This window comes from Mus musculus, chromosome 5, assembly GCF_000001635.26.
Source record: "Mus musculus strain C57BL/6J chromosome 5, GRCm38.p6 C57BL/6J".
NCBI lineage: Eukaryota > Metazoa > Chordata > Mammalia > Rodentia > Muridae > Mus > Mus musculus.
Window position 1 is genome coordinate 10907035 of NC_000071.6, and position 14908 is coordinate 10921942.

At 38.4% G+C, this 14908-nt stretch overlaps 1 long non-coding RNA gene across 2 annotated transcripts in view; it reads right to left on the minus strand.

Moving 5' to 3' along the window:
• The window catches only part of Gm32266, a 47902-nt gene extending 34033 nt beyond the window's left edge, over positions 1-13869 (minus strand). The window contains exons 1-2 of one of the 2 annotated variants that reach the window (XR_001784776.1): positions 13634-13869; positions 12095-12182 (exon numbers count right to left, since the gene is read on the minus strand). This is a non-coding gene — a long non-coding RNA (predicted gene, 32266). Of the gene's footprint in view, positions 1-12038; positions 12183-13633 lie in introns of those variants that run through there. The other variant, XR_001784777.1, reaches the window with a different exon arrangement.
• Positions 13870-14908: the final 1039 nt, after the last annotated feature.

A 14908-nucleotide genomic window follows, 5' to 3' on the forward strand; every position in this document is an offset into this window, starting at 1 on the left:
AGCATGGGAGCTCGGCTTATGTGGTTTTAGACAAAAAGATTATTTTTATTGGACGAGAGAATGTTTTTGTTTTTTAATTTTTCATTTTTATTGCTTATTTTATTTATTTACATTTCAAATGTTATTCCTCCTTCCCAGTCTCCAATCCACAACTTGCCATCCCCTTCTCCCTCCCCCTGCTTCCTAGCCTATCCTGGATAATCAAGCCTCCATAGGACCAAGGACCTCCCCTCTCACTGCAGCCAGACAAGGCAATCATCTGCTATATACCCAGAAGGAGCTGTGGGCTTCCCCTGTTTACTCTTTGGTTTGGGATTTAGTCCCTGGGAGCTTTAGAGGGCCCTGTTGGTTAATATTGTTGTTCTTCCTATGAGGCTGCAATCCCCTTCAGCTTACAGTCCTTGCCTTAACTTCCCCATTGGAGTCCCTGCACTCAGTCCAATGTTTGGTTGTGTACATCAGCATCTGTAATGGTCAGGCTCTGGCAGAGACTCTTAGGGGACAGCTACACTGGGCTCCTGTAAGTAAGCACTTCTTAGCATCAGCAATAGTGTCTGAGTTTGATGTCAGCAGAGGGGATGGATCCCTAGGTAGGGCAGTCTGTTATGATATTTTGGCAAAGAATAAAACTGTTGTTTGTTTGCTTGTTTGTTTGTTGCATTTGTCCTAAAAGTCTGCCCGAGGCTAAATTGAATCGTTTTGGATTAATGACATTGGCAGAGGAAACCTCAAAGAGTTGACTCTGTTGTCTAGTTATTAGTGTTAATTCTTATAGAGATTTATAAGAAAAAGTAGCAAGCTCAGTATGGAAAAATACAAAATGTACACTATAAGGGGAAAAGGAGCAACAGAAAGTGGAAATTGTCTGTTCTATGAGATAAACAGGCTAAAAAAAAGTCTTGATGTTATAAATCGAATAAAATGAGTGGTGACCTCATGGCAAGATGCCTCCCAGCTAAGCTTCCAACTTGTCCAAAGAAATTCAATATAGAGACAGCAGGCCACCTTCCTGGTGAGAGCACGGGGGTCTGCCCAGCCTGAGAGGTTTGTGGCACAGGCGCCGGCGGGAGCCTTCTTGGCTCCGGGACTCCGCGGAGGGCAGGCTGCACGGGTGACCGTGTGGAATACAGAGTGCCAGCCGTTTCTGGGACGGGCGAGAGTCGCAGAGCTTCTGGGCGGCGCCATCTTCAGCTCCAGACAACCAGCCACCTTCCCGGCAAGAGCCACAGAGCTTCTGAGGCAGCGCCATCCTCAGCTCCAGACGGCCGGCCTCCTTCCGGACAAGAGCCACAGAGCTTCTCAGGCGGCGACATCTTCGACTCCAGACAACTGGCCACCTTCCTGGCCAAAGCAACACAGCTTCTGGGAAAGATCCTGTTTTGGGCCTTCACCTTCAGCCAGGAGGAGGTCCAAACACCAGATAACTGTACACCTTCCCTGAAAGAGGAGAGCTTGCCTACAGAGACTGCTCTGACCACTGAAACTCAGAGAAGAGAGCTTGTCTCCCACGCCTGCTGATAGAGGGTAACAAAATCAACAGAGGAACAATCTCTTAACAAAGACAACTATAACAACTAACTCCAGAGATTGCCAGATGGCGAAAGGTAAACATAAGAATCCTACTAACAGAAGCCAGGACCACTCACCATCATCAGAACCCAGAACGCCCACTTCGCCCAATCCAGGACACCCTAACACACCTGAAAAGGTAGACCTGGATTTAAAAGCATATCTCATGATGATGGTAGAGGACATAAAGAAGGAATTCAATAACTCACTTAAAGAAATACAGGAGAACACTGCTAAAGAGTTACAAGTCCTTAAAGAAAAACAGGAAAACACTGCTAAAGAGTTACAAGTCCTTAAAGAAAAACAGGAAAACACAACCAAACAGGTAGAAGTCCTTATAGAAAAACAGGAAAACACATCCAAACAGGTGATGGAAATGAACAAAACCATACTAGACCTAAAAAGGGAAGTAGACACAATAAAGAAAACCCAAAGTGAGGCGACGCTGGAGATAGAAACCCTAGGAAAGAAATCTGGAACCATAGATGCCAGCATCAGCAACAGAATACAAGAGATGGAAGAGAGAATCTCAGGTGCAGAAGACTCCATAGAGAACATCGGCACAACAATCAAAGAAAATGGAAAATGCAAAAAGATCCTAACTCAAAACATCCAGGAAATCCAGGACACAATGAGAAGACCAAACCTACGGATAATAGGAGTGGATGAGAATGAAGATTTTCAACTCAAAGGACCAGCAAACATCTTCAACAAAATTATTGAAGAAAACTTCCCAAATCTAAAGAAAGAGATGCCCATGAACATACAAGAAGCCTACAGAACTCCAAATAGACTGGACCAGAAAAGAAATTCCTCCCGACACATAATAATCAGAACACCAAATGCACTAAATAAAGATAGAATACTAAAAGCAGTAAGGGAAAAAGGTCAAGTAACATATAAAGGCAAGCCTATCAGAATTACACCAGATTTTTCACCAGAGACTATGAAAGCCAGAAGAGCCTGGACAGATGTTATACAGACACTAAGAGAACACAAATGCCAGCCCAGGCTACTATACCCAGCCAAACTCTCAATTACCATAGATGGAGAAACGAAAGTATTCCACGACAAAACTAAATTCACCCATTATCTCTCCACGAATCCAGCCCTTCAAAGGATAATAACAGAAAAAAACCAATACAAGGACAGGAACCACGCCCTAGAAAAAACAAGAAGATAATCCCTCAACAAACCTAAAAGAAGACAGCCACAAGAACAGAATGCCAACTTTAACAACAAAAATAACAGGAAGCAACAATTACCTTTCCTTAATATCTCTTAATATCAATGGACTCAATTCCCCAATAAAAAGACATAGACTAACAGACTGGCTACACAAACAGGACCCAACATTCTGCTGCTTACAGGAAACCCATCTCAGGGAAAAAGACAGACACTACCTCAGAGTGAAAGGCTGGAAAACAATTTTCCAAGCAAATGGTCTGAAGAAACAGGCTGGAGTAGCCATTCTAATATCGGATAAAATCGACTTCCAACCCAAAGTTATCAAAAAAGACAAGGAGGGACACTTCATACTCATCAAAGGTAAAATCCTCCAAGAGGAACTCTCAATTCTGAATATCTACGCTCCAAATGCAAGGGCAGTCACATTCATTAAAGACACTTTAGTAAAGCTCAAAGCACACATTGTACCTCACACAATAATAGTGGGAGACTTCAACACACCACTTTCATCAATGGACAGATCGTGGAAACAGAAACTAAACAGGGACACAGTGAAACTAACAGAAGTTATGAAACAAATGGACCTGACAGATATCTACAGAACATTTTATCCTAAAACAAAAGGATATACCTTCTTCTCAGCACCTCACGGGACCTTCTCCAAAATTGACCACATAATTGGTCACAAAACAGGCCTCAACAGATACAAAAATATTGAAATCGTCCCATGTATCCTATCAGACCACCATGGCCTAAGACTGATCTTCAATAACAACATTAAGAATGGAAAGCCAACATTCACATGGAAACTGAACAACACTCTTCTCAATGATACCTTGGTCAAGGAAGGAATAAAGAAAGAAATTAAAGACTTTTTAGAGTTTAATGAAAATGAAGCCACAACGTACCCAAACCTTTGGGACACAATGAAAGCATTTCTAAGAGGGAAACTCATAGCTCTGAGTACCTCCAAGAAGAAACGGGAGAGAGCACATACTAGCAGCTTGACAACACATCTAAAAGCTCTAGAAAAAAAGGAAGCAAATTCACCCAAGAGGAGTAGACGGCAGGAAATAATCAAACTCAGGGGTGAAATCAACCAAGTGGAAACAAGAAGAACTATTCAAAGAATTAACCAAACGAGGAGTTGGTTCTTTGAGAAAATCAACAAGATAGATAAGCCCTTAGCTAGACTCACTAGAGGGCAAAGGGACAAAATCCTAATCAACAAAATCAGAAATGAAAAGGGAGACATAACAACAGATCCTGAAGAAATCCAAAACACCATCAGATCCTTCTACAAAAGGCTATACTCAACAAAACTGGAAAACCTGGACGAAATCGACAAATTTCTGGACAGATACCAGGTACCAAAGTTGAATCAGGATCAAGTTGACCTTCTAAACAGTCCCATATCCCCTAAAGAAATAGAAGCAGTTATTAATAGTCTCCCAGCCAAAAAAAGCCCAGGACCAGATGGGTTTAGTGCAGAGTTCTATCAGACCTTCAAAGAAGATCTAATTCCAGTTCTGCACAAACTATTTCACAAGATAGAAGTAGAAGGTACTCTACCCAACTCATTTTATGAAGCCACTATTACTCTGATACCTAAACCACAGAAAGATCCAACAAAGATAGAGAACTTCAGACCAATTTCTCTAATGAATATCGATGCAAAAATCCTTAATAAAATTCTCGCTAACCGAATCCAAGAACACATTAAAGAAATCATCCATCCTGACCAAGTAGGTTTTATTCCAGGGATGCAGGGATGGTTTAATATACGAAAATCCATCAATGTAATCCATTATATAAACAAACTCAAAGACAAAAACCACATGATCATCTCGTTAGATGCAGAAAAAGCATTTGACAAGATCCAACACCCATTCATGATAAAAGTTTTGGAAAGATCAGGAATTCAAGGGCCATACCTAAACATAATAAAAGCAATCTACAGCAAACCAGTAGCCAACATCAAAGTAAATGGAGAGAAGCTGGAAGCAATCCCACTAAAATCAGGGACTAGACAAGGTTGCCCACTTTCTCCCTACCTTTTCAACATAGTACTTGAAGTATTAGCCAGAGCAATTCGACAACAAAAGGAGATCAAGGGGATACAAATTGGAAAAGAGGAAGTCAAAATATCACTTTTTGCAGATGATATGATAGTATATATAAGTGACCCTAAAAATTCCACCAGAGAACTCCTAAACCTGATAAACAGCTTTGGTGAAGTAGCTGGATATAAAATTAACTCAAACAAGTCAATGGCCTTTCTCTACACAAAGAATAAACAGGCTGAGAAAGAAATTAGGGAAACAACACCCTTCTCAATAGTCACAAATAATATAAAATATCTCGGCGTGACTCTAACTAAGGAAGTAAAAGATCTGTATGATAAAAACTTCAAGTCTCTGAAGAAAGAAATTAAAGAAGATCTCAGAAGATGGAAAGATCTCCCATGCTCATGGATTGGCAGGATCAACATTGTAAAAATGGCTATCTTGCCAAAAGCAATCTACAGATTCAATGCAATCCCCATCAAAATTCCAACTCAATTCTTCAACGAATTAGAAGGAGCAATTTGCAAATTCATCTGGAATAACAAAAAACCTAGGATAGCAAAAACTCTTCTCAAGGATAAAAGAACCTCTGGTGGAATCACCATGCCTGACCTAAAGCTTTACTACAGGGCAATTGTGATAAAAACTGCATGGCACTGGTATAGAGACAGACAAGTAGACCAATGGAATAGAATTGAAGACCCAGAAATGAACCCACACACCTATGGTCACCTGATCTTCGACAAGGGAGCTAAAACCATCCAGTGGAAGAAAGACAGCATTTTCAACAATTGGTGCTGGCACAACTGGTTGTTATCATGTAGAAGAATGCGAATCGATCCATACTTATCTCCTTGTACTAAGGTCAAATCTAAGTGGATCAAGGAACTTCACATAAAACCAGAGACACTGAAACTTATAGAGGAGAAAGTGGGGAAAAGCCTTGAAGATCTGGGCACAGGGGAAAAATTCCTGAACAGAACAGCAATGGCTTGTGCTGTAAGATCGAGAATTGACAAATCGGACCTAATGAAACTCCAAAGTTTCTGCAAGGCAAAAGACACCATCAATAAGACAAAAAGACCACCTACAGATTGGGAAAGGACCTTTACGTATCCTAAATCAGATAGGGACTAATATCCAACATATATAAAGAACTCAAGAAGGTGGACTTCAGAAAATCAAATAACCCCATTAAAAAATGGGGCTCAGAACTGAACAAAGAATTCTCACCTGAGGAATACCGAATGGCAGAGAAGCACCTGAAAAAATGCTCAACATCCTTAATCATCAGGGAAATGCAAATCAAAACAACCCTGAGATTCCACCTCACACCAGTTTGAATGGCTAAGATCAAAAATTCAGGTGACAGCAGATGCTGGCGTGGATGTGGAGAAAGAGGAACACTCCTCCATTGTTGTTGGGATTGCAGGCTTGTACAACCACTATGGAAATCAGTTTGGCGGTTCCTCAGAAAACTGGATATAGTACTACCGGAGGATCCAGCAATACCTCTCCTGGGCATATATCCAGAAGATGCCCCAACTGGTAAGAAGGACACATGCTCCACTATGTTCATAGCAGCCTTATTTATAATAGCCAGAAGCTGGAAGGAACCCAGATGCCCCTCAACAGAAGAATGGATACAGAAAATGTGGTACATCTACACATTGGAGTACTACTCAGCTATTAAAAAGAATGAATTTATGAAATTCCTAGCCAAATGGATGGACCTGGAGGGCATCATCCTGAGTGAGGTAACACATTCACAAAGGAACTCACACAATATGTACTCACTGATAAGTGGATATTAGCCCAAAACCTAAGATACCCAAGATATAAGATACAATTTCCTAAACACATGAAACTCAAGAAAAATGAAGACTGAAGTGTGAACACTATGCCCCTCCTTAGAAGTGGGAACAAAACACCCTTGGAAGGAGTTACAGAAACAAAGTTTGGAGCTGAGATAAAAGGATGGACCATGTAGACACTAGCATATCCGGGGATCCATCCCATAATCAGCTTTCAAATGCTGACACCATTGCATACACTAGCAAGATTATGCTGAAAGGACCCTGATATAGCTTTCTCTTGTCAGAGTATGCCTGGGCCTAGCAAACATAGAAGTGGATGCTCACAGTCGGCTATTGGATGGATCACATGGCCCCCAATGAAGGAGCTAGAGAAAGTACCAAAGAAGCTAAAGGGATCTGCAACCCTATAGGTGGAACAACATTATGAACTAACCAGTACCCCGGAGCTCTTGACTCTAGCTGCATATGCATCAAAAGATGGCCTAGTCGGCCATCACTGGAAAGAGAGGCCCATTGGACACGCAAACTTTATATGCCCCAGTACAGGGGAACGCCAGGGCCATAAAAGGGGAGTGGGTGGGTAGGGGAGAGGGGGTGGGTGGCTATGGGGGACTTTTGGTATAGCATTGCAAATGTAAATGAGCGAAATACCTAATAAAAAATGGAAAAAAAAAAGAAAAAAAAAAAGAAATTCAATATAAATATAGGCCATGTTTTGGTGGTACACACCTCTAATCCCAGCACTCAGGAGACAGGGGTAAGTATATCTCTGTCTTTCAGGCTTGTCTGGCCTTCAGAGCACCCAAGTTTAGGCAGGGAAGGAAGCCAACCACAATAGAGAGCTATAAAACAGAAGCTTGAACAACCAGCCACGTTCTAGTGCCAGCAAGGTGCAGAAGTTGGCAGCTTCAGCCATGTGGCTCTGCCTTTAGAATGAAGGATAGAACAAAGGGGTTATGGAGTCTCCCTCAAAAGATAAGGAAAAGGTGCTGAGGCCATACATGTGTCAGAGATGTTCCCTACATTGATACCATTGTGTGAAGCTCTGAAAGTGAAGCCTAAATTGCATTGAAAACTCCAACATGTTGGAGATGACAGAACCACAGAATATCTGACAAGAAAACATGGAACAAGGAGTTGAAACAGCCAAAGAAAAAGAATTACATTGCAGTCAATAAAGCTGAATGCCATTGGAGATCTGAAGATCACTTTGACATTAGTTATGGACATGCAGAGTTGGGAGTTTGCCCAGCTGGTATTCTATCTCATTTGGTTCCAGTATATTCTCATTATGTTCCTTTTTTTTGTTTGTTTGTTTGTTTGTTTTGTTTTTTTTTTTTGGAATGGTAATATGCCATTATATATTGAAGGTATGTGATATGCTTTAATATTCTAATTTTATAGGTGATTACAGTTAAGAGATAGCCATGAGTCTCAAAAGAAACTTTTCACAGGGTCAAAACTGTTAGCCTAGCAGGGCGTGGTGGCACACACCTTTAATCCCAGCACTTGGGAGGCAGAGGCAGGCAGATATATGAGTTCGAGGCCAGCCTGTTCTTCACAGTGAGTTCCAGGACAGTCAGGGCTATACAGAGAAACCCTGTCTCAAAAAACCAAAATAAACGAAAAACGAAAAGAAAGAAAGAAAGAAAGAAAGAAAGAAAGAAAGAAAGAAAGAAAGAAAGAAAGAAAGAAAGAAAACTGTTAGCCAATGGCGACTGTTGAAGTTGGACTAAAAGTATTTTGCATTATGATACAACTATCAGCCTATTGGGACCAGGGAGTATGGAATGTAGTAGTTTGAATTAAAATTTCCCCCAATAAGCCCATTGAGAGTGACATTATTAGGAGGAGCAACATTGTTGGAGTATTATGGTCTTGTTGAAAAAAGTGCTTGTTGATCAAGATGTAGAACTCTCAGGGCCTTTTCTCTCCCCTTATCTGCCTTCATGCCACCATGCTTTCCTGCCAAGATTGTAATGGACTAAACTTTTGAACTGTAAGAAGCTTTAATTAAATGCTTTCTATTATAAGAGTTGCCACTGTCATGGTATATTATTTCACACAATAAAACCATAACTAAGACACTCTCATTGTGTGTGTGTGTGTGTAATTGTGTGTGTTTTAGGTTTAGTCAAAATGTGTTAACTGGAATGGAATAGAACCTGGAGAGTTACCACCTATAAAACATCAGCACAAATGCAAAGTATTAGCTGGCACAGATCACGTCTTATGAACAGGTGGAAAAAATTTTGAACATAAAGAGAAAATCAATAATTGGAGAGAAACAGAAACCACAATTATTTGCCAGTGGCATTTACTTTATGTGATGTTCTGCCTGGCCAAATTTTCAAAGTATTTATTAAGATGTTGATAATCTGATGAAATTTGAAGTTAAGGAATTAATAAATGATGATTACAGAAAACCAAGGCTTCCCTGTGTGCTCGAGGGAAGCCTTGATAAATTTTCCAGCAATTACCACAAGGAAGCAGAATCTTAGAGCAGTGGAACAAAATTGCAATTTATTGTGCAAAGTGTACAAAATAGATTCAGCACTAGGTTTTGGAAGAGAAAATTGTTGAAATCTACCCAACTTTATCAGAATTGAAATTTTTACTTATAAACCCTCATAATCATGAACTCTTACTGATATAAATACACATACTTCTTTCATTAGGCAACTATGATGTCATATTTGAATAAGAGGCACCTATAGCTGATATATTCTAAGCAATGTTTGCATGGAGCTATTGCCTTGTCCCATGCTCTGAGTGGTTTTGACACTCACTTGGAGTTTATATAATAATCATGTTAAGTGTGGACTGATACGTTCAACGATAAAGTTCTGAAAAATAGAATGAGGAGAGTAACTTCTCATTCTCAATGTGCTGGTTTTGCCACAATGGCTGAGACAAGTACATGGCTAATGTTCTAAGTCATTGTCTTGGCATACTAAGCCACAAGCTGTTTCTTTTTCTATGGAAGAGTGAGAATGTTTATATTCCACATGACTTTAGGAGTGCAGGTGACATTTATTCTTTAATTTTCAGACAAAATGAGGAAGGCACAAAAATACTCTTTTGTTGAAAATATGATATAATGATAAACTCAGAGAATCAAGGCAGAAAAAAAATAAAAACTTGACAAACAAACAAAATAGCCATCCTTATTTCATTGTTTTAAACATCAAGAGCTATTTTAGCATTAAAACTGCCCGAGTCTCTGGAGATAATTGAATGAAATATATATTCTTTTAGATTTTTGATGAGTCATATTCAAAAACTTACTGGCAACTGTCGGGATGCATATGGGAAGAAATTATCTGGAAAGGTACCCACCCATATTTGGCCAGACATAGTTAAGTCAGTGGTTTACAATGGACATAAAGCCATCATGATATACTAGACTGATAATATATAATTCCATTGCTGTATGCATAATCCTCTTTAAGTGTACTTTTATATATCTATATGCTTAAAAAGTACAGTTTCTGTTTATATAGCATTGAGTTAATTTTTGTTATTACAAAAATATAACACACTCAAAAACTCATAAGTTAATCCAAAATAAAAGCAAGCACACACATATTTGCTAATCCATATCTACAGATATTTTGTAATTTTTGTCCTTCACCTTTTCGTCCTCTATTTCACTATACAGAATACTAGTACACTGAATTTTGATATTTATTGTTAATTAAATTTGTTTTATCATATATCATAAATATCCTTAAATATGTATGATTAGTTGTTTTGAGTTTATAAATGTATAAAAATATCTGAATTACATTTGCAAGAGTAAGATACAACCACTTGAGTCATTGTGGAAAGATCAGCATCTAATCAATGACTTAAATTATTTTAGATATTTTCCCTAACACAATATGCTTGAGTTCTTATCTTTCTAAAATGTGTATTAGCACATCAACTTGCTTGTACAAAGTACAAATATGGAGAAGTCATGAAGCCTGAGAAGAATTTTACTTTTCTCACTTTTGCTGTGTAGTCTTGAAATTGTATTGTTTCAACAGTTGTCACCCAGCTGGGCCTTCAAGATATAAATAAAAATGACAACTTTGAATGGACTCCATATGGAAACCTGCTATAGAGTGCAATGTTAATTAAAGAAGCTTCATTAGTCTCTCTGAAACACATACACAATTCCATTTCTTTATCAAGAAAGAAAAACAGCAGCAGCTAGACAGTTTAAGTGCTTAGCATATCTGGAACCTGGATATTGCCTCCTATGATCTTGTATTAAAATCCTTGACAAAAAAAATCTCTTAAACAATGGGTTAATTTTAAGTTACAATTCAGGATTAAACTCCAGCGCGGTGAAAAAAATTACAGTAGAAGAACCTGCCAGGAGTAGAGTATGAGGAAAGCTCAGACTCGACAAACTTTCCTCTTTTTCAGTCCAAGATGCAAGCAAGAGGTACAGGATCCAAGCAAGAGGTACAGGATCCAAGCAAGAGGTATGCTACAATGTTAGGGTAGGTCGGCCTTTTCAATTAACCTAACCAAGATAATCACCCATAGGTGTGGACAGAGGCTAACCTAATCAAAATTACTCCCTGTAGCTGCCTGGAGGTTTCTCCTCAGGGTGATTGTAGCTTCTGCTAGGTTAATAAGTGCTGATATCCACAGACACCTTTATAGGTAGTACAGAAGTAAGAGGGTAAAATGTTTGTTATATAGGTACATTCCAGCTGTGGGCACTGGACAAAACTGCTGATTAATTATAGGCACCAGCTTTCTTATTTATATACCATGGGTAATAAAATTATAATTTTAAGAGCTTATGGTAATGAAGAGCTAATTGTGTGAAGATAAGAAGAAAACACACATAAAGCAATTAGAAATTGTTAGTGATCTTGGATTCACATTCCATCTTAGAGAACCTGATCCAGGGTTGAACTTGATTTAACTAACAGTCTCCAGATTACTCCCCTGGCAATCCACTTCCAACCACTATTCAGGAGGAAAGCAGAAGTGTATGGTTTGACTCCCAGCAGCAGCCAATTATGCTAAAGGCAACAAAAATTTTGTAATGGCCCCCACAATCGGATATGTGCCAGACTAGAACCTCCCTCACTTGCCTAACATGTTCTATAAAACCTTGTCCCACTGAGAACTAGGGACTTCTTCCTCTTGCTCTGCTGCATCAGAGTAGGTGGTGTGACCCAAGCTTGAGCTTAGAATAAAGAGATCCTAGTGTGATTGCTTCAGAGTTGACTCTTTGCTGGTATTCTGGAGATCTCCAACAAGGTACAACAATGCATCATATTAGGAAAGCTTTCAGGATGTTATTAACTTATATTTCTTGTTCTGAATTAAACTCTTTAGCAAGCAAGAATGTGCTACAGTTACCTACACAGAACTTCAAAGGTCTCTGGACCTTATTAGAAAGAGATCAAGTTTGCCTCTCTAGTAGACTTCTCATTTTGAAATTACCATAAAATCTGATGATTATTCCATGGGAACTCTTTGTTTTTCTCATTTATCTCTTCAGTCCATGACTAAAGATTCATCTATGACAGCTCTGTAAGGGGAAAACATAGGAAAGAAACAATCAATAGATGAAGGAAATGACAATAAATAGGAAACATTATTTATTATTAACAATAATTGTATTAAATTTTTATTATACATATATTCTTTGGTGGTATACATTTTAGTAATTTGTAAAAAATCAAAGCATTCAATCAAAATTCACAAAATTTACTTTGGGAAATGTAATTTGGTAACACAATTTCTTCATATTGTGCATTAACAAAAACTGAAAAACAGCAAAAAGCATAAGATATGCTACAGTGAATAATAAACACATCTGTAAAAGGAGAAGCTGTGGAAAGCGTTTATTCAAAAGGCAAAGTTAGTTACTCGTGTTCTTTAATCAAGTATTTCAACTGCTAAATCTCAGGTTTCACTTGGTAGTAGCTAGCTGAAGTCTTTCCTCATAGATTACATTTTGTAAACTCATGAAGATTTCTAATGCCAGGCATCAGAGTGAAACAGAAACCTACAGACTCTATGCTACTACAAAGTCTGCAAAATAACTACCACAAAATCAAAATGCTCAAATCATATGTTTGTTTTGATCTTGCTTTTGTTTTTTTTTTAAATTTATTTTATTGTTTTCCTTATTCACTTTACATCCTACTCACTGCTACCCCCTCCTGGTCACCCCTCCCCTTTTCCTCTGAGTGGGTGGGGCTCCCCTGGGTATCCTCTAATCTGGACACTTCTGCAAGGCTAGGCATCTCCTCTTCCAGTGAGACAAGACAAGGCAGCACAGCTAGAAGGACACGTCTCAAGTACAGCCAATAGCTTTTAGGACAGTCCCTGTTCTAGTTGTTCCAGGCCCAGATGAAGACTACCCTGCACATCTGCTACATATGGCTGGGGAGGTCTAGCAGGCCCAGCCCATGTATGTTCTTTGATTGGTGGTAAAGACTCCTGAAAGCCTGAAGAGTCCAGGTTAGTTGACTCTGTTGGTCTTCCTGTGGAGTTTCTATCCCATTTCTGGCCCCAATCCTTCCTATTCTTCCATAAGAGTCGCCAAGCTCTAATATCGAAACTTTACAAAGAACTCAAATTTGTTTAAACTAAAAAAAAAAAATGATAGAAGATATACTTTCTCCAAGAAAGTCTTATATGAACATCTAAGCAGCCTGTGATGGGCTATAGTCTAGTTATATAAAATATGAACCTAAATGAGTCTTTGAGTGTCTGTGGACAATAGCAAGACCTTTGTTGTGAGTTATTTCTATCTTTGTTCTCATTTTGTTTCTTTAAATATTGGCTTGGTTTGGGTGCACTTAGGGAGAGAAAGAGAATACTTGTTCAATAGTTAGTTTTAACTGTCAGCTTGAAAGAGTATAAAAACACCTCGAAAGAGATTCTCAATGAGGAATTTACTCAATAAGTTTGGTCTGTGGATATGACTGGTAGGAATTTTCTTAATTGTTTAATGGTGGTCGGAGCACTTACCTTGAATATAGGGAGCACTCTTGGGCTGAATAAACTGGGATTGATTGAGAAGGAAAGTCAGTTCAATACTTGAAGAATGCATCCATCTATTTTCTCTGCTCTAAGGTTGTGGAGCAATATTTTAACTTTCATGCTATTTTGCCTTTCTTACTGACATGTACTATAATCTAGAATTTTCAGCTAAAGAAACTTTTCCTCTCATGTATACTGCTTTCTTTGGTAAGAATGTTTTGTCACAACCTGAAAGAAAAGAAGACAACTTTTATGAATTAAAATCAGCTATCCTCTTCCAAGAAGAATTCAGCTTATTTTCTAATGATATTTTAAATTAAGGTACATATTTCAAAAATCAAATTGCTAATGGCTGGTTAAATGAATATATATTCTGCAGTTTCTTTTGCTTAATCTTTACTGTCTTTAAGTTTAATTCCAATAAAATTAAATGAATATTGATTTTGCTACTATATAATTGTAACGTTATATAATTATATAAAAAGTTTCTAACCAGTACTTTCAGAGCTTCTTGGAACTATACCACCAATCAAAGAAAACACATGGTGGAACTTGTGGCTCTAGCTATATTCATAGCAGAGGTTGGCCTAGTCAGTCATCAATTGGAGGAGAAGCCCTTGGTCCTGTGAAGGCTCTATGCCCCAGTATAGGGGAATGTCAGGGCCAGGAATGGGAGTGGGTGGGTTGGGGAGCAGGGGGAGAGGGTAGGGGATAGGGGATTTTCAGAGGGGAAACTAGAAAAGGGGATAACATTTGAAATATAAATAAAGAAGATATCTTATTAAAGAAAAACCTAAAAAATGTTAAATAAATATAACCTTTTCTTTTCTTAGTTGCTACTTTTCTTTTTATAACCAAAATTTCTGTTATCTTTTTCCTCTTTTTTACCTTATTTTTATTTTATACTGCTAACTCATTCCTAATTGAATTAATTGTCTATGTCACATAGAAAAAGAATATCATAGAAAAAAATGAGATATTTTATTAAGCTCTTCATGGGATTCCTACGCATGGCACTGACCTAGGTTTACAGACTCCTATATTCACTCTAGTGAAGTAATATAACTCAAAACAGTAAATTAAATAAGCATAACTTCATCATAAAGAACTTTTCAGGGACATACTGTGTGTGTAATATGTACATATATGAATAAGGAACAATCTTTATCTTCAAGGAACTCACAACATTTAATGTTGTCTTATAAACCACTGTATGTTATCACATTTGTGCATGACTTAAGGAATGTGTGTCACATATCTTCT